This window comes from Loxodonta africana, unplaced genomic scaffold (assembly GCF_030014295.1).
Source record: "Loxodonta africana isolate mLoxAfr1 unplaced genomic scaffold, mLoxAfr1.hap2 scaffold_439, whole genome shotgun sequence".
Lineage (NCBI taxonomy): Eukaryota > Metazoa > Chordata > Mammalia > Proboscidea > Elephantidae > Loxodonta > Loxodonta africana.
In genome coordinates, this window is record NW_026975154.1 from 8,275 (window position 1) to 28,523 (window position 20,249).

General features: G+C 43.2%; 1 long non-coding RNA gene across 1 annotated transcript in view; it reads left to right on the plus strand.

Moving 5' to 3' along the window:
- Window positions 1-730: 730 nt before the first annotated feature.
- The window catches only part of LOC135229679 (uncharacterized), a 97,125-nt gene continuing 77,606 nt past the window's right edge, over window positions 731-20,249 (plus strand). The window contains exon 1 of the long non-coding RNA XR_010320359.1: window positions 731-831. This is a non-coding gene — a long non-coding RNA (uncharacterized LOC135229679). The remainder of the gene's footprint in view (window positions 832-20,249) is intronic.

Sequence of the window (20,249 nt, forward strand, 5' to 3'; positions counted from 1 at the left end):
TCAGTGTGCAGTCTATAATGTCTCTATCCCAATTTCCTGTCTTTGGCCACACTGCTTTCATAGCGTGCATGCATATGTGCTTCAGGGGTCATGTAGGCAGATGCTTGGAGGAATTTTTCTTAGTACAATCATGGTTGTGTGCCATCAAGAGATTCTGACTCATATCAACCCTGTATGACAGCTTAGAACTGCCTCACAAGGTTTCCTAGGTTGCAGTCTTTATGGCGCAGCCCTGCTGGCACCGTGGTTAAGAGCTCGGCTGCTAACCAAAGGGTGGACAGTTCGAATCCGCCAGTTGGTTATTTGCAGAAAGACATGGCAGTCTGCTTCTGTAAAGACTTACAGTCTTAGAAACCCTATGGGGCAGTTCTACTCTGCCCTATAGGGTCACTATGAGTCGGAATTGATTCAATAGCAACTGGTTCGGATTTTGTTTGGTTAGAATCTTTATGGGAGCCCATCTCCAGATCTTTTCAACCCCTGAGCTGGTGGGTTCCAACCGCCCACCTTTCAGTTAGCCAAGCACTTAACCGTTGCACCTCCAATACTTAACTCTGCACGCGAGAGGGCCCTCTCCTGACCTCTCCCGTCTCCTCACCCCGCACACCTTGGCGTTGTCCTTGCTTCTAGACCCCACCCTCCCCTCTGGAGGCCCAACCCCCCCACGCCCGCCCCACACCCGGGCCGCTGGGCGGGGGCGGCAGCCATGTTCCTCGCCGTCCAGCCAGTTACTCACGGAAGCGCTGGGACGGGTGGTGAGGGGCCCGGGCAGGTGGCGCGCCTTACAGCGGACGGTGTTCGTGCTGCTTTCCGTGCCGTGGTTTCTGAAAGGTAGGAAACTCCGGCAGGTGGGTGGAGGGACCCGCTCCCAGACTGAACAAGCCCGGCCCCTCGAAGGTGTGGAGGGAAGGCACCAGGAGGGCGGTTCCCAGTCCCAGCAGTCCGTGGGCTCCAGAGGTTGGGGAGTCCGGACGTTGGGTTAGCAGCTCGCATCGCCCCCTCCGGCGTACCCCGTCCCGAGTGATCCCCAGGGGCGGACGCGGCACGGGGGCAGGCGGACGCAGCCACTCTAAGGGCTGCGAGAGGGAGCCTCTGGCCCGGGAGACGCAGCTGGTCTGCGAAATTTCATCCCCATGGATTTGCGGCGGGGGGGGGGTCCAGCCGCGGGATCCAGCTGCGGAGTGCCCTCGGGCCTAGGGGCTTGAAGGGCTTGGGGAGAAAGGCCGTGTCCAGGGCTGCGCCAAGGTCCCTCCTCTGCCAGGGGCGGGTTTGCGGGCCAAGCTGGGGGATGGGCTCCTGCCCACCCCCGCCCCCACCTGCTCCCTGTGCCAGAGGGGAAACCAAGGCCCAGAGTTCGCCCGGGGGCGGTGAGACTCCAGACTGAGGACGGGGCACTCGCCCCCGTTCGTCGTCCCACCCCCACCAGACTCCGTAGGGTGCCAGGGGCGGGGAGAGAGCGATCCCCCGCCCAAGGCCCCGCTGCCCCTTACTGTTTTGGGCGCTGTGCCTGGGAGGCTGAGGCATCCCGCGCCCGCGCCCGCGCCCGGCTGGTCTACTCTCGGGGCTGGGGCGTCGGCGCGGCCCCGGCCCCACCTGGAAAGGAAGGGGTCCTGGGAATCTGTGGAGCAGCGCGGGGACCCTACTCCTTGTGGAAGCAGCAGTGATTCAGTGTCTGTTAACAGTGTGGATGCCGGGTCCCGCTCCACCTCTGGGTGGCGGGGGTGGGGGTAGCAGGAAGGGGTCCTGAGCGCCCATGTTGTTTGTTAACTTAAACATTTGTGCGGCGCTGTGTAGCGGTAGCTGTGGACACGGTCTCTGGTGCTGAGGGGATTTGAGGGTTCCTCAAACTGGTGGGATTTGGAGGCTCTACCCTGGTGGCAGTGGGTTCAGTGGGTTACCCTGGTGGCGTAGTGGTTAAGTGCTAAGGCTGCTAGCCAAACGGTTGGCAGTTTGAATCCACCAGGCGCTCCTTGGAAACTCTGTGGGACAGTTCTACTCTGTCCTATAGGGTCGCTATGAGTCAGAATTGACTCGATGGCAACAGGTGTGGTTTTTTTTTTTAGGTTGGAGATTAGGTGTCTCTCGGGCTGACATTTGAAGGTCTGGAGCTGACGGTTTATGAGGGCTTGTAAGGGTTTTAAGCGTTCCGGCCATGGGCACCAACCCGATCTTCCAGTCCCTGCGGACGGACCGCCCCCCCCCCGCCCCGGGGGGATTGGCTGCTCTGGGACCCTGAGCCCAGAGGGCGGTGAGAAGCTGACAAACGTGAGTGATGCCCTGCAGGCTCCAGTCGGCGGGGCAGCCCTGCTCACACGGTCTCAATAGGGGCAGTCGGCTTCGTGCCTGGGGGGTGGTTTCCGAATGTTTCCTCGTGCCCCCCCCCCGCGGGGCGACAACTCTCTCCTGGGCGGGGACCTAGTAGAGGCCTGCAGGGCATCAGGGTGTGGAGGGGCAGAGCTTGGGCGGGGAGGGCGCGGCCCTGCAGGTTCCTGTACATGACCACGGCAGGGGGGTGCAGGTCGTGAAGGCTGGGCCTGGTCGAGGACCCACTAGGTCTCGCAGAAGGAGTGGGTTAGGATAATCATAGCATTAATGGGAGTATTGAGAGAGCGCCCTGGGGCGTTGGGTCCCTCGGGAAGAATAGCTTCTGCTGTCGCCACTGGAGCGGTACCCAGTTCGTCCCGTCTTAGGTCCAGGAGGTTCCCATGCTCGGAGGGTCTGGTGGGCAGAACAGAACCGGCGGTGCGCACGCCCTCTCGCGGCCTTGCGCCCAATCGCTGAGGTTCAGTGTCAGGTGATTCTAAGCCATGGTTTTGGAACTGAATAGTGAAGCAGAGCAAATAAATGATGCAGTGCCTTGATGGGACCGGTGGAGACATCAAGAAGCAAAGCACAGCTGAAACTTCAAAATTCCACTGAGTGTTAGTAGGATTTGGAGGGAGAAAATAGACGGAGAGTCGAGAGGCCCAGAGATGCAGAAGGGTTAGAGGATTAGGGTTAGGGGTTAGGGTTTGGTGTTAGGGGTTCAGGTTGGGGGGTTAGAGGTTTGGGAGTTAGGTTTAGGGGTATAGGTTTTAGGTGGCTGGGGGTTGGGGTTAGGGCTGGGGTTACTAGGCTAGGGCACAAGTGGTTTAGGGTTATGGTTAGGGTTAGAGTGAGGCTGAGGTTGATTCCCAGTCTTGTGTACCTTCTCTTCCTTCACCAGAGTTACCACATATGTGTCGTTTGGTTGGAAACCCTGATGGCATAGTGGTTAAGACCCACCAGTGCTAACCAAAGGTCTGCAGTTCGAATCCACCAGGCGCTCCTTGGGAACTCTATGGGGCAGTTCTAATCTGTCCTATAGGGTCTCTATGAGCTGGAATCGACTCGACGGCGGTGGTTTGTTTTTTTTGGTTATTGTTTAGTTAGCTTTTCTCTACCCACTCTGTCTGCCTGGTGAACATCAAGGATTGTTTCTGTGTGTAAATGTTTTCATGAGTTTTTATGATCGTGGTCTCTTAGTGTATATGTCATTTTGTGATTGACTTAGTCAGCATGATGCGCTCCAGATTCATCCATGGTGTGAGGTGTTTCGGAGATTCATCATTGGTCTTCATTGTCGTGTAGTGTTCCACTGTGTGTATGTACTGTAGTTTGTTTATCCATTCCTCCGTGGATGAGCACTTAGGTTGTTTCCATCTTTTTGCTACTGTGAATAATGTCACAGTGAACACGGGTGTGCATATGTCTATTCCTGTGACTGCTCATGGAAACCCTGGTGGCTAGTGGTTAAGTGCTACGGCTGCTAACAAAAAGGGTTAGGGTTTGAGGTTCGGGATGTTAGGGTTAGGGTTGTTAGAGTTCTGGTTGTTAGGGTTTGGGGTTAGGGGTTGGGGTTAGGGTTTTGGGGTTAGGGATGTTAGGGTTAGGGTTGTTAGGGTTTGGGTTAGGGTTTTTCAGTTGGGGTTAGGTGTTAGGGTTAGGTTTAGGGTTTGAGGTTAGAGTTTGGATTTACAGGTTAGGTGTTAGGGGTTGCAGTTTGGGGTTTACAGTTTTGGGGGTTTAGGGTTTTGGGGTTTAGTCAGTAGGGTTTGGGTTAGGTTTTAGGGGTCAGGATTTAGGTTTAGGGTTGGGGTTGGTGTTGAGTTTGTTTGGGATATGTGGTTTGGGGTAGGAGGGTGGGTGTTAGAGGTTTGGGGGTTAGAGATTGAGGGAGTTAGAGGGTGAGGGGTTAGAGGGTGAGGGGGTTAGAGGTGAGAAGATTATAGAGTGAGGGAGTGAGAAGGTGAGGGCGTGAGGGGGTGAAGGTTAGGGTTTAGGGTTAGAGGGTTTAGGCTTAGGGTTCAGAGGCTTAGGGTTAGGGGGTTAGGGTTTCAGAGTTCAGAGGTTGGGGTTGGTGTTGTGGTTAGGGTTAGAGAGTTAGGGTTAGAGGGTTAGGGTTAGAAGATTAGGGGTATCGTTTAGAGGTTTAGGGTTAGGGATTAGGGCTAGGGTTTAGGGGTTCAGGTTTAGGGGTGTGGGCTGGGTCTGGGGTAAGGTTTTAGGGTTTAGGGTTAGAGGGTTATGTTTAGGGCTTAAGGCTTAGAGTTTAGGGTTTCAGGACTTAGGGTTTAGGGCTTAGGGCTTAGAGCCTAGGGTTTAGGACTTAAGGTTTAGGGTTTAAGGCTTAGAGTGAGGGTTAGGGCTGGGGGCTGGGGTTAGGGTTTAGGGTTTAGTGTTAGGGTATTAGGGTTAGAGGGTTAGATGGTTTAACATTTAAGTTTAGGGTTTAGGGGTTGGGGTTAAGGGTGTTAGTGTTTAGGGTTTTGGCATTTAGGGTGTTAGGGTTGAATGTGTTAGGGCTAAGGGTGTTAGGGTTTTGTGTGTTAGGGTTTTAAGTGTTAGGGTTTACAGTTTAGGGTTAAGTGATAGGGTTAGGCTTAGACTCATTCTTAGGTTTAGGGCTAGGGATTTCAGGTTTAGGGTTTGGCGTTGGGTTTGGGGGTTGGGGTTAGGTTTAGGGCTAGGATTAGAGGGCTAGGGTTAGAGGGTTAGAGTTAGAGGGTTAGGGTTTCAGGTTAGCGTTAGAGGGTTAGGGTTCGAGTGTTAGGGTTAGGGTTAGGGTCGTTAAGGTTAGGGTGGTTAGGGGTTAGGTGTTAGGGTTTAGGGTATAGGGGTTAGAGTTTGGGTTAGGGTTAGAGTTTAGGGCCTTGGGGGTTAGGACCTAAGGGCTTAGGGTCTTAGGGGCTTTGGGACTTAGGGCTTAGGGGCTAGAGTTAGAGGGCTAAGGCCGGAGGGCCAGGGTTATGGTTTGATTCCTGGTTGGCAATTTTTTTCCTTCAATATTTTGTATAAGTCATCCCATTGCCTTCTTGCCTCCATGATTTCTGCTGAGTAGTCCAGGTTTATTATTATCTACTCTCCGTTTTTGGTGACTTCCTTTATCCCTAGCCTCTCTTAAAATTCTCTTTATGTTTGATTTTGGCAAGTTTGATTATTATATGTCTCGGTCACTTTCTTTTGAGATCACCTTATGTGGAATTTGATGAGCATCTTTCATGATATCAGGGAAGTTTTGTGCCAACAAATCTTCAACAGTTCCCTGTGTATTTTCTGTTAGCCCTCCCTGTTCTGGTACTGCAATCACTCATAGTTATTTCTCTTGATAAAGTCCCACATGATTCTTTGGATTTCTTCATTTAAAATTCTTTTATCTGGTTTCTTTTCAAATATATTGGTCCCAAGAGTTTTATCTTCTATCTCAGTAATTCTGCCTTCCAGTTCTTCAGTTGTGCTCTTCTTACTTTCTATCGAGTTTTCTAACTCTGTAATTTTATTGTTAATCTTCTGAATTTCTGATTGCAGTCTCTCTATGGTTTCTTGCAGATTATTAAATTTTTAATTATGTGCTTGAGTAACCTTTTTAATTTCTTCAGCTGCTTTATCTTTGTGTTCCTTGGCTTGTTCTGTATTTTGCCTCATTTCCTTCCTGATATCTTTGAGAGTTCTGTATATTAATCTTTTGTATTCTGTATCTGGTAATTCCAGGATTGCACCTTCATCGAGAAGATTCCTTGAGTCTTAGTTCTGAGAGCTTGTTGAAGCAATCATGGGTCAGCTTCTTTTTTTTTTTATTTTAATAATTTTTATTGTGTTTTAAGTGAAAGTTTACAAATCAAGCCAGTCTCTCACATAAAAACTTATACACAACTTGTTACATATTCCCAATTACTTTCCCCCCAATGGGACAGCCCACTACCTCCTTCCACTCTTTCTTTCCGTGACCATTTTGCCAGTTTCTAAGCCCCTCTACCCACCCATCTCCCTTCCAGGCAGGAGATGCCAACATAGTCTCAAGTGTCCACCCAAACCAAGTAGCTCACGCCTCACCAGCATCCCTCTCCAACCCATTGTCTAGTCCAACCCATGTCTGATGAACTGGCTTTGGGGATGGTTCCCGTAGTGGGTAAACGGAAGGTGCGGGGGCCATGATCACTGGGGTCCTTCCAGTCTCAGTCAGACCATTAAGTCTGGTCTTTTTATGAGAATTTGGGGTCTGCATCCCACTGTTCTGCTCCCTCGAGGGATCTCTGTTATGTTCCCCATCAGGGCAGTGATTGGTTGTGGCCCGGCACTGTCTAGTTCTTCTCATCTCAGGATGATGTAGTCTCTAGTTCATGTAGTCCTTTCTGTCTCTTGGGCTCGTTATTATCTTATGTTCTTGGTGTTCTCCATTCTCCCTTGATCCAGGTGGTTTGAGAATCATTGATGCATCTGAGATGGCTGCTTGCTAGCATTTAAGATCCCAGATGCCACTCTTCAAAGTGGGATGCAGAATGTTTTCTTAATAGATTTTATTATGCCAGTTGACTTAGATGTCCCCTAAAACCATGGTCCCCAAACCCCTGCCCCTGCTTTGCTGACCTTCGAAGCATTCAGTTTATTCAGGAAACTTCTTTGCTTTGGTTTAGTCCAGTTGTGCTGACCTCCACTGTGTTGAGTGTTGTTCTTCCATTCACCGAACGTAGTTCTTGTCTATCTCTTTAGTAAATACCCCTCTCCTACCCTCCCTCCCTCCCCCCCTCATAACAACAAAGGAATATGTTCTTCTTAGTTTAAACTATTTCTCAAGATCTTATAATAGTGGTCTTATACAATATTTGACCTTTTGCTACTAATTTCACTCAGCATAATGCCTTCCAGGTTTCTCCATGTTATGAAGTGTTTCACAGATTCGTCACTCTTCTTTGTTGATGTGCAGTATTCCATTGTGTGAATATACCATAATTTATTTATCCATTCATCCATTGATGGGCACCTTGGTTGGTTCCATCTTTTTGCTATTGTAAACAGTGCTGCAATAAACGTGGAAGTGCATATATCTATTTGTGTAAAGGCTCTTATTTCTCTAGGATATATTCCGAGGAGTGGGATTGCTGGGTTGTATGGTAGTTCTATTTCTAGCTTTTTAAGGAAGCACCAAATTGATTTCCAACGTGGTTGTATACCATTTTACATTCCCACCAGCAGAGTATAAGTGTTCCAGTCTCTCCACAGCCTCTCCAACATTTATTTTTTTGTGTGTTTTGGATTAATGCCAGCCTTGTTGGAGTGAGATGGAATCTCATTGTAGTTTTGATTTGCATTTCTCTAATGGCTAATGATCGAGAGCATTTTCTCATGTATCTGTTAGCTGCCTGAATGTCTTCTTTAGTGAAGTGTCTGTTCATATCCTTTGCCCATTTTTTAATTGGGGTGTTTGTCTTTTTGTGGTTGAGTTTTAGCAGAGTCATGTAGGTTTTAGAGATCAGGCACTGGGTGGAGATGTCTTAGCTGAAAACTTTTTCCCAGTCTGTAGGTGGTCTTTTTACTCTTTTGGTGAAGTCTTTAGATGAGCATAGGTGTTTGATTTTTAGGAGCTCCCAGTTATCTGGTTTGTCTTCGTCATTTTTAGTAATGTTTTGTATTCTGTTTATGCCCTGTATTAGGTCTCCTAATGTTGTCCCTATTTTTTCTTCCATGATCTTTATCTTTTTAGATTTTATGTTTAGGTCTTTGATCCATGTGGAGTTAGTTTTTGTGCATGGTGTGTGGTATGGGTCCTGTTTCATTTTTTGCAGATGGATATACAGTTACGCCAGCACCTTTTGTTAAAAAGACTGTCTTCTCCCCAGTTAACTGACACTGGGCCTTTGGCAAATATCAGCTGCTCATATGTGGATGGATTTATATCTGGATTCTCAGTTCTGTTCCATTGGTCTATGTGTCTGTTGTTGTACCAGTACCAGGCTGTTTTGACTACTGTGGCAGTATAATTGGTTCTAATATCAGGCAGAGTGAGTCCTCCTACTTTGTTCTTTTTTAGTAATGCTTTACTTATCTGCGACTTCTTTCCCTTCCATATGAAGTTGGTGATTTGTTTCTCCATCGTTTTAAAAAAATGTCATTGGAATTTGGATCGGAAGTGCATTGTATCTATAGATGGCTTTTAGTAGAATGGACAATTTTATAATGTTGTCTTCCTATCCATGAGCAAGGTATGTTTTTCCAATTACGTAGGTCCCTTTTGGTTTTTTGCAGTAATGCCTTGTAGTTTTCTTGGTATAGCTCTTTTACATTTTTGGTAAGGTTTATTCCTAAGTATTTTATCTTCTTGGGGGCTGCTGTGAATGATATTCATTTGGTGATTTCTTCTTCAATGTTCTTTTTGTTGATATAGAGGATCCAACTGATTTGTATGTTTATATTGTAATCTGAAACTTTGCTGAACCCTTCTATTAGTTTTAATAGTTTTCTTGAGGATTCCTCAGGCTTTTCTGTGTATAAGATAATGTCGTTGGAAAATAGAGATAATTGAATTTCTTCCTTACCAATCTGGATGCCCTTTATTTCTTTGTCTAGCCCAGTTGCTCTGGCTAGGACCTCTAGCACAATGTTGAATAAGAGCGGTGATAAAGGGGATCCTGGTCTGTTTCCCGTTCTCAAGGGAAATGCTTTCAGGCTCTCTCCATTTAGGATGATGCTGGGTATTGGCTTTGTATCAATACCCTTTATTATGTTGAGGAATTTTCCTTCTATTCCTATTTTGCTGAGAGTTTTTATCATGAGTGGGTGTTGGACTTTGTCAAATGCCTTTTCTGCATCAATTGATAAAATTATATGGTTCTTGTCTTTTTTTTTATGTGGTGGATTACATTAATTGTTTTTCTAATATTAAACCAATCTTGCATACCTGGTATAAATCCTACTTGGTTATGGTGGATTATTTTTTTGATATGTTGTTGAATTCTATTGGCTAGAATTTTCTTGAGGATTTTTACATCTATGTTCATGAGGGATATAGGTCTGTAATTTTCTTTTTTTGTGTGTGCTGTCTTTAGCTGGTTTTGGTATCAGGGTTATGCTGGCTTCATAGAAGGAGTTAGGTAGTACTCCGTCCTTTTCTATGCTTTGAAATACCTTCAGTAGTAGTGGTAAGTCTTCCCTGAAAGTTTGGTAGAACTTTGCAGTGAAGCCGTCAGGGCCAGGGCTTTTTTTTGTTGGGAGTGTTTTGATTACCTTTTCAATCTCTTTTTTTGTTATGGGTCTATTTAGTTGTTCTACTTCAGTTTGTGTTAGTTTAGGTAGGTAGTGTGTTTCTAGGAATTCATCCATTTTTTCTAGGTTTTCAAATTTGTTAGAGTACAATTTTTTGTAGTAATCTGATATGATTGTTTTAATTTCAGTTGGATCTGTTGTGATATGGCCCATCCCATTTCTTATTTGGATTATTGGTTTCTTTTCCTGTATATCTTTAATCAGTCTTGCCAATGGTTTATCAATTTTGTTAATTTTTTCAAAGAAGCAGTTTTTGTCCTTGTTAACTCTTTCAATTGTTTTTCTATTCTCTAATTCATTTAATTTTGCTGTAGTTTTTATTTTTTGCTTTCTTCTGGTGCCTGACAGTTTCTTTTGTTGCTCTCTTTCTGTTTGTTCACGTTGTAGGGACAGTTCTTTCATTTTGTCTCTTCTTTAATATGTGTGCCTTTATTGATATAAATTGACCTCTGAGCACTGCTTTCACCATGTCCCAAAGGTTTTCATAGGAAGTGTTTTCAGTCTTGTTGAATTCTGTGAATTTCTTTATTCCCTCCTTAAGCTCTTCCATAACCCAGTCTTTTTTTGAGCAGGGTATTGTGCAGTTTCCAAGCATTTGATTTCTTTTCCCTGGTTTTTCTGTTATTGATTTTTACTTTTATGGTCTTTTGTTCAGAGAAGATGTTTTGTAATATTTCAATGTTTTGGGTTCTGCAAAGACTTGTTTTATGACCTAATATGTGATCTATTCTAGAGAATGTTTCATGTGCACTAGAAAAGAAATTATAGTTTGCAGCTGTTGGGTGGAGTGTTCTGTATAAGTCTATGAAGTGAAGTTGTTTAATTGTAGCACTTAGATCTTCCGTGTCTCTATTGAGCTTCTTACTGCATTTCCTATCCTTCACCGAGAGTGTTGTGTCGAAGTCTCCTATATAATTGTGGAGGTGTCTGTCTCCCTTTTTAATTCTGTTAACATTTGTTTTATGAATGTTGCAGCCCTATCATTGGGTGCATAAATATTTAATACGGTTATATCTTCCTGGTAAATTGTCCCTTTAATCATATGTAGTGTTCTTCTTTATCCTTTGTGGTGGATTTAACTTTAAATCCTATTTTGTTGGAAATTAATATTGCCTCTCCTGCTCTTTCCTGATTGTTGTTTGCTTGATATATTTTTATCCATCCTTTCAGTTTTAGTTTATTTGTGTCTCTAAGTCTAAGGCATGTCTCTTTTAGGCAGCATACAGGCTGATCGTGTTTTTTTATCCAGTCTGCAACTTCCTGTCTCTTTATTGGTGAATTTAGTCCATTTACATTAAGTGTAATTATAGATAAGTATGAGTTTAGTGCTGTCATTTTGATGCCTGTTTTTGACAATTTTATTTTTCCATTTACTTTTTTGTGCTGAGTTTTTCTTTGGAGAATGTGTGTTCCTCCTTTTTATAGTAGTTGAATTTATTTTGTTGAGTCGTTATGTTTATCTTGGTTTTTATTTTGAAGTATGGAATTGTTAGACCTCATTGTGGTTACCTTAATATTTACCCCGGTTTGACTAAGTAAAAACCTAAGTTGTTTCGCCCTGTATCGCCTTGTTTTCCTCTCCATATGTAAGATCTGTGTCTCCTTATTTAGTCTCTCTTTTTTCACTATTGTAATCTTTTACATAATGACATCAATGATTCCCTGTTTTGAGCAATTTTTTTTAATTAATCTTATTTTGTTTTTGTGATTTCCCTATCTGAGTTGATATCAGGATGTTTTGTTCTGTGACCTTGTGTTGTGTTGGTATCTGATATTGATTTTCTGACCAAAGAATTTCCTTTAGTAATTCTTGCAGTTTTGGTTTGGTTTTTGCAAATTCTCTAAGCTTGTGTTTATCTGTAAATATCTTAATTTCACCTTCATGTTTTAGAGTTTTGCTGGATATATGATTCTTGGCTGACAGTTTTTCCTCTTTGAGTGCTCTGTATATGTTATCCCATTGCCTTCTTGCCTGCATGGTTTCTGCCGAGTAGTGCAAACTTAATGATTCTCCTTTGTAGGTAACTTTTCGTTTATGCTTGGGTGCTTTTAAAATTTTCTCTTTATCTTTGGTTTTGGCAGGTTTGATGATATGTCTTGGTGATTTTCTTTTGGGATGTATCTTGTATGAGGTTCGATGAGCATCTTGGGTAGATATCTTTTCATCTTTCACAATGCCAGGGAATTTTTCTGCCATCAGATCTTCTATTATTCTCTCTGTATTTTCTGTTATCCCTCCCCGTTCTGGAACTCCAATCACATGCAAATTATTCTTGATAGAGTCTCCCTTGATTCTTAGGGTTTCTTCATAGTTTTAAATTCTTTTTGATTTTTCTTCAACTATATTTATGTCAATTGCCTTATCCTCCAGCTCCCCCACTCTGCATTCCAGTTCCTCGAGTCTGCTCCTCTGACTTCCTCTTGAGTTGTCTGATTCTCTGACTTTATTGTTAATCTTTTGGATTTCTGAATGCTGTCTCTGTATGAATTCTTACAGCTTATTAATGTTTTCACTATGTTGTTGAATAATCTTTTGGATTTCTTCAACTGCTTTATCTGTGTATTCCTTGGCTTTTTCCATAGATTTCCTTATTTCATTTGTGAGGTCATTCCTGATGTCTTGAAGCATTCTGTATCCAATTTTTTTATATTCTACATTTGGCAATTCTAGGAATGTATCTACATCTGGCAATGATTTTGATTCTTTGATTTGAGTGTTTGTAGAAAAAATCATGGCCTGCTTCTTCATGTGATTTGATGTCGACTGCTGTCTCTGAGCCATCTATAAGATACTGTAATATTTTCTTTTATATTTCCTCACTGAGTCTTCTTGTTTTGTTTTGTTACAATACATTCAAATGGGCTACTAGATTGTGGTATCGTGATTGCTGTAGCTTTTGAATCACTTACGTCCTGTTACCAGCTTGCCTGAGCTGTTACCAGGTATATAAGTGTATGAGTCTATTCACTATTCTTGAATAGAATCAGCTCAGGTGTCCTGACAGTTGGTCACCTAGTGTGTGGTGTAGCCTCTCACCTATTATCTTAGAGGAGTAGTGGTGATGGTTGTATGCACCAGTTTCTATTAGTGGCAGGGGGTCACATTTCGAGGAGGTCAGGATGCTGACAGCCTTCCTTCAAGTGTCAGTGAGGTAGGTGTGGCTCTATTCTGTAGAGCGCTCTGGTGGGTAGGCTCTGCAGCTGTATCTTAGGCACCTAATGCTTGGGTAGACGTCACTATTCTCAGACCCCTCTAGGCTAGGTGGTGTGGGTGGAGTCTCAGCCCTCAGTTCACTGCTGTGGATCAGCAACGGCTCTGTTTAATAGCTAGAGAGGTATCTGACCTCCAAAACTTGCCTTTCCACTGCCGAGCTAAAACAATTATGGTGAGATCTCTATCAGAATTGCCTTTGCATTATAATAGCCACCTAGTTACCTGTAGGGTGAAAGCCAAAGACTATGGGTCTCTTAATGCCTGGATGGAGCTGATTCTGTATTGTTATTCCAGTTTAGGGAAGTCAGGGAAGGATTTTTTCTTTGATTGTTAAATGCTGCTTTTCTCAGGCCAGGAGAATGGATTAGAAAAGAAGAAAAAAAATCGAGCAGTGCACTTCTCTCTGGCACAGAGAATTCCAATGTTAATGAAGCTGGCTGGGGCAATGAGGGGTGGAATCAGATATATAGAAGAGAGTAGCCTGGCAAGATATACAAAGTTACTTATGTTGTTTGGTGAGGACTGTTTTTTCTGAGATTTCAGAGCATTGTGTCGCTCGTGTGTGCTGGCTGGATCCCTGCTGAGACTGTCCCAGAGGGCTAGGTCTGCATCCATGCTCACACCGTCTCAGGAAGCCACAATCGGCTCCCCCACACTTAGTCCAAAGCCCAGCACCAAGGTTTCCTTTCTGGGACGCTGCACTCCAGGCTCCAAAACCAGTCGCTGCTTGCCCATGGTTTTTCGTTTCCCTGTCAGCCGCATCTGTGTGGAGTCTGCGTGTGCTGCCTGGGTCCCCTCCGAGGTTGGTCCTGAGGGTTAGGCCTACATCCGTGCTTCCCTGTCTCAGTAAGCCACAATCAGCCCCACCACCCTGGCACCAGGGAACCACGAGGGCTCAAGGCTGCGGCGTGGGACAGTGGCTCCAGAAGCGGTCCCTGCTGCAGTGTGGCTTTTTGCTCCCCTGTCACTCAGGTCAACTCTTTAGTTCTGTGTTTGATGGTCAGGGTTTGTAGATTGTCCTTTATGTAATTGATTCACTTGTTTTTTTGAGTCTTTGTTTCAAGAGGGATAAGCCGAATCTTCTACCTAGTCAGCCATCTTGGTCCTGCCCCCGTGTCTGCCTCTTTATGTGATTTGATGTTGACTGTTGTCTCTGAGCAATCTATAAGTTATTGTATTAGTTTACTTTATGCTTGCTTTTTGTATCCTAGCTTCTTGCTTTGTTTAGTTTTGGTATACCCAAATAAGCTGCTTGAGTGCGTTAGGTTGATTATTTTCACCTTTGAAGCTCTAATGTACTATCACCAGATGGCTAGCACTGTTACCAGGTATATGAGCCTAGGAGTTCATTTATTTTCTTGTATGGATTCAACTCAGGTGCCCAGGTAGTTGGTCATAAAGTGTAAGGTACAGGCTCTGCCCTACAGTCTTAGAGGGGCAGGGGTTATTGGTGTAGGCAGAAGTATCTGGCTGCAGTAGGGGGTCAGAGTCTGATCAAGGCAGGGGTCTGACAGCTGTCCTCTGAGTGTCTGTGAGGAAAGCGCATCTCTGTTCTGTAGAGCACACGGGTGGGTTCTGCAGAAGGGCGATGGGTACCCAATGCTTTTGGTTGTAAGTTCAGGGCAGTACTACTTATCTTTGGAGCCCTGTCAGAGGTGGCCAGGTATTGTGAGTGGAGCCTCCAGTCCTTAGGCCCCTGATGTGGGTAGGTGAAGACCCTGTTTAATAGGCAAAGCAGTGTCAAACATCAAACACCCATCTTTCCACCGTTCAGCTGAAACAGTTGCAGTCTGGCAACAAGGGCCTATTCTTCTGAAATCGGCCCACAGAGGTCCGTGCTGGGGTGAAAGGTATTCAAAGCCCATGGACCGTTTGTGCCTGAACAAGAGCTACTTCTGTCCTGAGCTCCCCAGCTTAATTGAGCTAGCAGATTATCGTTCCCCCAGTTGTGAACTTATACCTTCTTCAAGGATGGAAAAATGGCTCAGAGTGGTACCAGGGCCTATCTCAGGCCCAGGGAAGTTGACAGCCACTGAAGCCGGCTTGGGGGCTAGGGGTGTGGTAAAATAAACACAAGTAATTAGCTTTTGCTGAGAGTGCCGTTCTTCTCTTGTTCTGCAGGTGTGAGTAGTCTGTGCAACTTGCTGTCTTTCCCTGAGCTAAACGCCTCTGGAATGCTACTGCCAGGCCCACTGCAGTCGCTCCAGGGAATGGTGCCTGAGGGTTCCTGGCTGTTCAGGTCCAGTAACTCCTCTCCACTTCTGAATAGTCTCTCCCTCCCTCTGCCACAGAGTCCGTTTTCTAACTTTGCCTTTGATGTTCAGGACTCCTAGCTTGTCATAGATATAATCGCTTCACTTGTTTTTTCGGGTCTTTTTTGTAAGAGGGTTCACTGGCAGCATCTCACTACTCTGCCATCTTGGCCTTGCCTCTCTAATATAATCAACAATTTTTTTAAAAAAGAAAGAAAAGAGTGAAACCTGTAGAAACAACAAATAACAGAATGAGATCCACAGAAAAACTAGATATTGGAGCTATCAGACAAAGACACTGAAATAACTCTATTATGTTCAAAGAAATAAAGGCAAGACCTAGAAATTTGGTAAAAAACTAGAAACTAAGAAAAAGATCAACTTAGAAAGTCAACCAAAAACTATAGCTGAAGTTAAAATCTTAATGTATGTATATAACAGCAGATTAAAAATGCTGAAGAGAGATTTAGTGAACTGGAAGATATGTTGGAAGAAAATAGAGGCATAGACAAAAGAAAAAATATATATAAGATAAAAAGGAATAAGATACAGAGAATATAATGAGAATATCCAGCATAAGATACTTTAAGAAGGAAGAAAAAGAATGAGGCAGAAAAACTGAGATTATGGCTGAGAATTTTCTTCAAATGATTAAAGATATCAAGTCACAGATCCTAGAAGACTTACAAAACCCAAAAAAAAAAAAAAAAAAAAAGCCACTGCTGTCGAGTCGATTCTGACTCAAAGCGACCCTACAGGACAGAGTAGAACTGCTTCATAGAGTTTGCAAGGAGCGCCTGGTGGATTCGAACTGCTAACCTTTTTGCTTAGCAGCCATAACACTTAACCGCTACGCCACCAGGGTTTCCTTATAAGACCCATGTAGGGTAAATACAAAGAAATTCTTATCTAGGTACATCGTAGTAGGACTGCTGAAGGTAAAGACAAAAAAACCCACAAAAAACAAATAATTTAACACTACTTAAAGAATGGAAGAGATTATCTTTAAAGGACAAACAAAAAAAACTGATGACTTCTCTACAGAAATAGTGAAAACCCTAAGACAATAAGATGATATATTTAAATTATAGAGAGAAAATATATGGCAACCCAGAACTCTATGCTGAGGAAAAACATCATGAATGAGCAAAGACCTTTTGTTTTCAGACAAACAAAACCTAGATAAGTTAACATCAGCATGCCCACATTATTAAAATTCCAAAGGTATTCTTCAAGCAGGAAGAAAATTAAGGTGAAAGGCTTAAGATGCAAGAAGGAATGAAAGTTAATGAAATGGGTAAAAATAGAGGATTACTGACTGCATGACATAATAAGAATAGACTTTATTGGGTTTAAAATATGTAAGAAATTAAAATGTATGATAACTACAGCCTTTTGACTTTTATGGCTTTATGGTCAGGAAACATGTTGTGTAATATTTTGATGTTTTGGATTCTGTTAATGCTTGCTTTGTGGCCTAATACGTGGTCTATTCTCAAGAATGCTCCATGAGCGTTAGAAAAGAAAGTTTACTTGACTACCGTTGGGTGAAGTGTTGTGTTTAAGTCTGTGAGATCAAGTTGGCTGATTGTGGTATTTAGATCTTCCGTGTCTTTATTGAGCTTCTTTATGGATATCCTGTCTGTCATCAGAAGTGGTATGTTGAAGTCTTCTGCTATTATTGTGGAGCTATTTCTCTTTTCAATGCTGTTTGAGTTTGTTTTATGTCTTTTGGAGCCCTGTCATTGGGTATATAAGTATTTATTATGATTTTGTCCTCCCGGTATATTGACCCTTTAATCATTATATAGTGTATTTCCTTTTCCTTTGTGGCGGATTTTACTTTAAAGCCTGTTTTATCAGAGATTAATATTGCCACTCTTATTTTTTATTGTTGTCTGCTTGATATATGTATATATATATATATAAATATATAAAATTTTTCCATTCTTTGAGATTTATTTAATGTCTTTGAGTCTATGGTGTGTCTCTTGCAGTCTGCATACAGACGGATCATGTTTTTTAATCCATTCTGCTACTCTCTGTCTCCTTATTGATGCAATTAAACCATTTACATTTATCATAATTATTCATAGTTATGAGTTTAGTGCTGTCATTTTCGTCTTTTTTGTGTATGTGTTGTTGACATGTTCCTTATTCCAGTTAATTTTCTCTGTTGAGTAGTTGTTCTTTGTGCATTTTCTTTCCATTCTCTTCATTTTTGTTGCCTTTGTATTTACTGCTAATTAATTTTTTTCTGTGCTGAATCGTTTTTCTTTTTAGTCTTTCATCTTTTTCCTTGTTGTTGCTTTTGTATTTGCCGAAAATTTATGTTTTCCTTTTTTTTTTTTTATTTTAATGTGTAGGATTGTTAGTTTCCTTTGGGTTACCTTAACATTTACCTCTGTTTTTCTAAATTTAAACCTATTTTTTATTTCTTTATATCGTCTTGACTTCCTCTCCATATGAAAGATCTATGACTACATTATTTAGTCCCTCTTTTTTCTCTTAATGTTGTCATCTTTTGCAGATCAATGTCTCTGTTTCAATATTTTCAGTGTTTTAGCTTTGATTTATTAGTGATGTCCCTATGTGGGTTGATATCTGGTAGTTCTGTCCCGTGTTCTAGCCTTGGGTTGTTAGCTGATGTTATTGATTTCCTAACTGGAGAACTCCCTTTATTATTTCTTGTCATATTGGTTAGGTTTTTAAAAATTCCCTAAACTTCTGCTTATCTGGAAATGCCCTAATTTCACCGTCATATTTGAGAGACAGTTTTGCTGGATGTATAATTCTTGGCAGGCAATTTTTTTTTTTTTTTTTTCCTTCAGGGCTTTGTATATGTCCTTCTTGCCTGCATGGTTTCTGCTGAGTAGTCCAAGCTTGGTCTTACTGACCCTTCTTTATAGGTGACTTTTTGTTTATGCCTAGCTACTCTTAAAATTCTCTCTTTATATTTGGTTTTGGCAAGCAAGATTATAATATGTCCTGGTGACTTTATCTTGGCATCTACCTTGGGTGGGGTTCAGTAAGCATCTTGGATAGATATCTTCTTATCTTTCACAAGATCAGCGAAGTTTTTAGACAAGAAGTCTTCAACAATTCTCACTGTGTTTTCTGTTATCCCTCCACCCCCTGCCCCGATTCTGGTGTTCCAATCACCCTTGATAGAATCCCGCATAATTCTTAGAGTTTCTTCAATTTTCAAAAATTACTTTATCTGATTTTTCCTCAGATAAGTTGGCATCAAGTGCTTTATCTTCAGTCTCACTAATTCTGACTTCCAGTGCCTCAATTCTGCTCCTCTCATTTTCTATTGAGTTGTCTAATTCTGAAATTTTATTGTTACTCTTTTGGATTTGCTTGCTATCTTTCTATGGATTCTCGCAGCCTGTTACATTTGTCATTATACTCTTGTCTAACCTTCTTAAGTTCCTCTATTGTTTTATCTGTGTGTTCCTTGGCTTGTTCTTCGTTTTGCCTGATCTCCTCCTGGATCTTTTGAAGAGCTCGGTCTCTTAATCCTTTAAATTCTTCCTCCGGTAATTCCTGGAATTTCTCTTCATTTGGAAGATTTCTTGTTTTGGGAACTTCCTGAATCCATCATGGTCTGCCTCTTTATGTTATTTGATATTTACACTTGTCTCTGAGCCATCAATAAGTTATTATATCCATTTATTTTATGTTTGCTTACTGAGTCGGAATCTACTTGATGGCACTGGGGTTTTTTTTTTTTTTTTTTTTTGGTGTACTGTGTCCTAGCTTCTTGTTTTATTTTGATATGCCCAAATAGGCTGTTTGGGTGAGCTAGTTTGATTATTGGCACCTTTGAAGCTCTTAAATCCTGTCACCAGGTGATCAGAGCTGTTACTAGGTATGTGAGCCTAGGAGCCCTTTTACTTTTCTTGTATGGATTCAGCTCAGGTGTCCAGGTCACCAAGTGTGTGGTGTAGGCTCTCACCTACAGTCCTACATAGACAGGGTTGATTGGAGTAGGTACAGGTGTCTGGCTACTGTGGGGGGAATGACTGCCCTTGAGTGTCTGGGAGGAAAGCATGTCCCTGTTCCCTAGAGCACATAGGTGGGTGGGTTTTGCAGCCAGACTGTGGGCACCCAATGCTGTTGGTTGTAAGTACTGGGATTCACCACTTATTCTTGGACTCCTGAATTGGGTGGCTAGGTGGCATGGGTGGAGCCACGAACCCTCAAGTCACTGATGTGGATAGGTGAGGATCCTTCTTCATTGGCAGAACGTTGTCAAATATCAGAAATCTGCCCCTCCACTTTATAGCTGATACAGTTAAAAATAGGCTTCAGGTATATACCCTGTTGTAGTGTGCTAATGAGGGCCTACGCTGTTGAAATGGGCCCACACAGGTCTATGCAAGGGTGAAAGGCATTCAGAGTCCTTGGACCCCTTATGTCTGTGCCTTCCCTGAGTTCCTGGCTTAGGGAAGCTGGCAGATTATTTTTTGTTCTTTGTTCCTGCTCCAGGGCATGTGATAGTTCCTACTTCTGGTCCAGGGGACCCAGAAATAGCCGAAGCCGGTCCAAGACTAAAAACAGAGAGGGACAAGCAGGTAAATGGGAATGATGTTCTTCCCAAAGGGGTGATTTTTGATTTGTGTGGCATTTTAAATGCATGTACTTATCTTTTACCAACTTAGCACTGCTTTTCACTGGCTCTGGAGGCTTGTGTAGACTTTCCACCACTCGGTCTCTTCTGATGTGAAAAACATGTCCCGAGCATCACTGCTTGCCTCACCGCACATGCCATCCAATCCAGCCTGCAGGGTGCTTGTTTCTGCCGGGTCAGGTCTGTCAACCTCTCACTGCTTCTGAACCATATCCCCCTCCCCCTGCTACTAAGTCCAATTCTGTAACTTCACCTTTGATGTTCAGGGCCATCACATTCCTGAATCTGACACTATCAGAGAAACTTATCTCTGAGAAAATGAAATAGGGATGAGGCAGTAGGCAGAACAAACCCGTCGGGTTGGAGTGGATTCTGATGCATAATGACCCTATAGGTCAGAGTAGAACTGCCTCATAGGGTTTTCAAGGAGCGGCTGTTGCATTTGAACTACGGGGCCAGGGTATATTTGGAGCGCTGGTGGTGCAGTGGTTAAGAACTCAGCTGCTAACCAAAAGCTTGGCAGTTCGAATACATTAGCTGCTCCATGGAAACATGGGGGCAATTCTACTCTTTCCTATAGCGTTGCTAT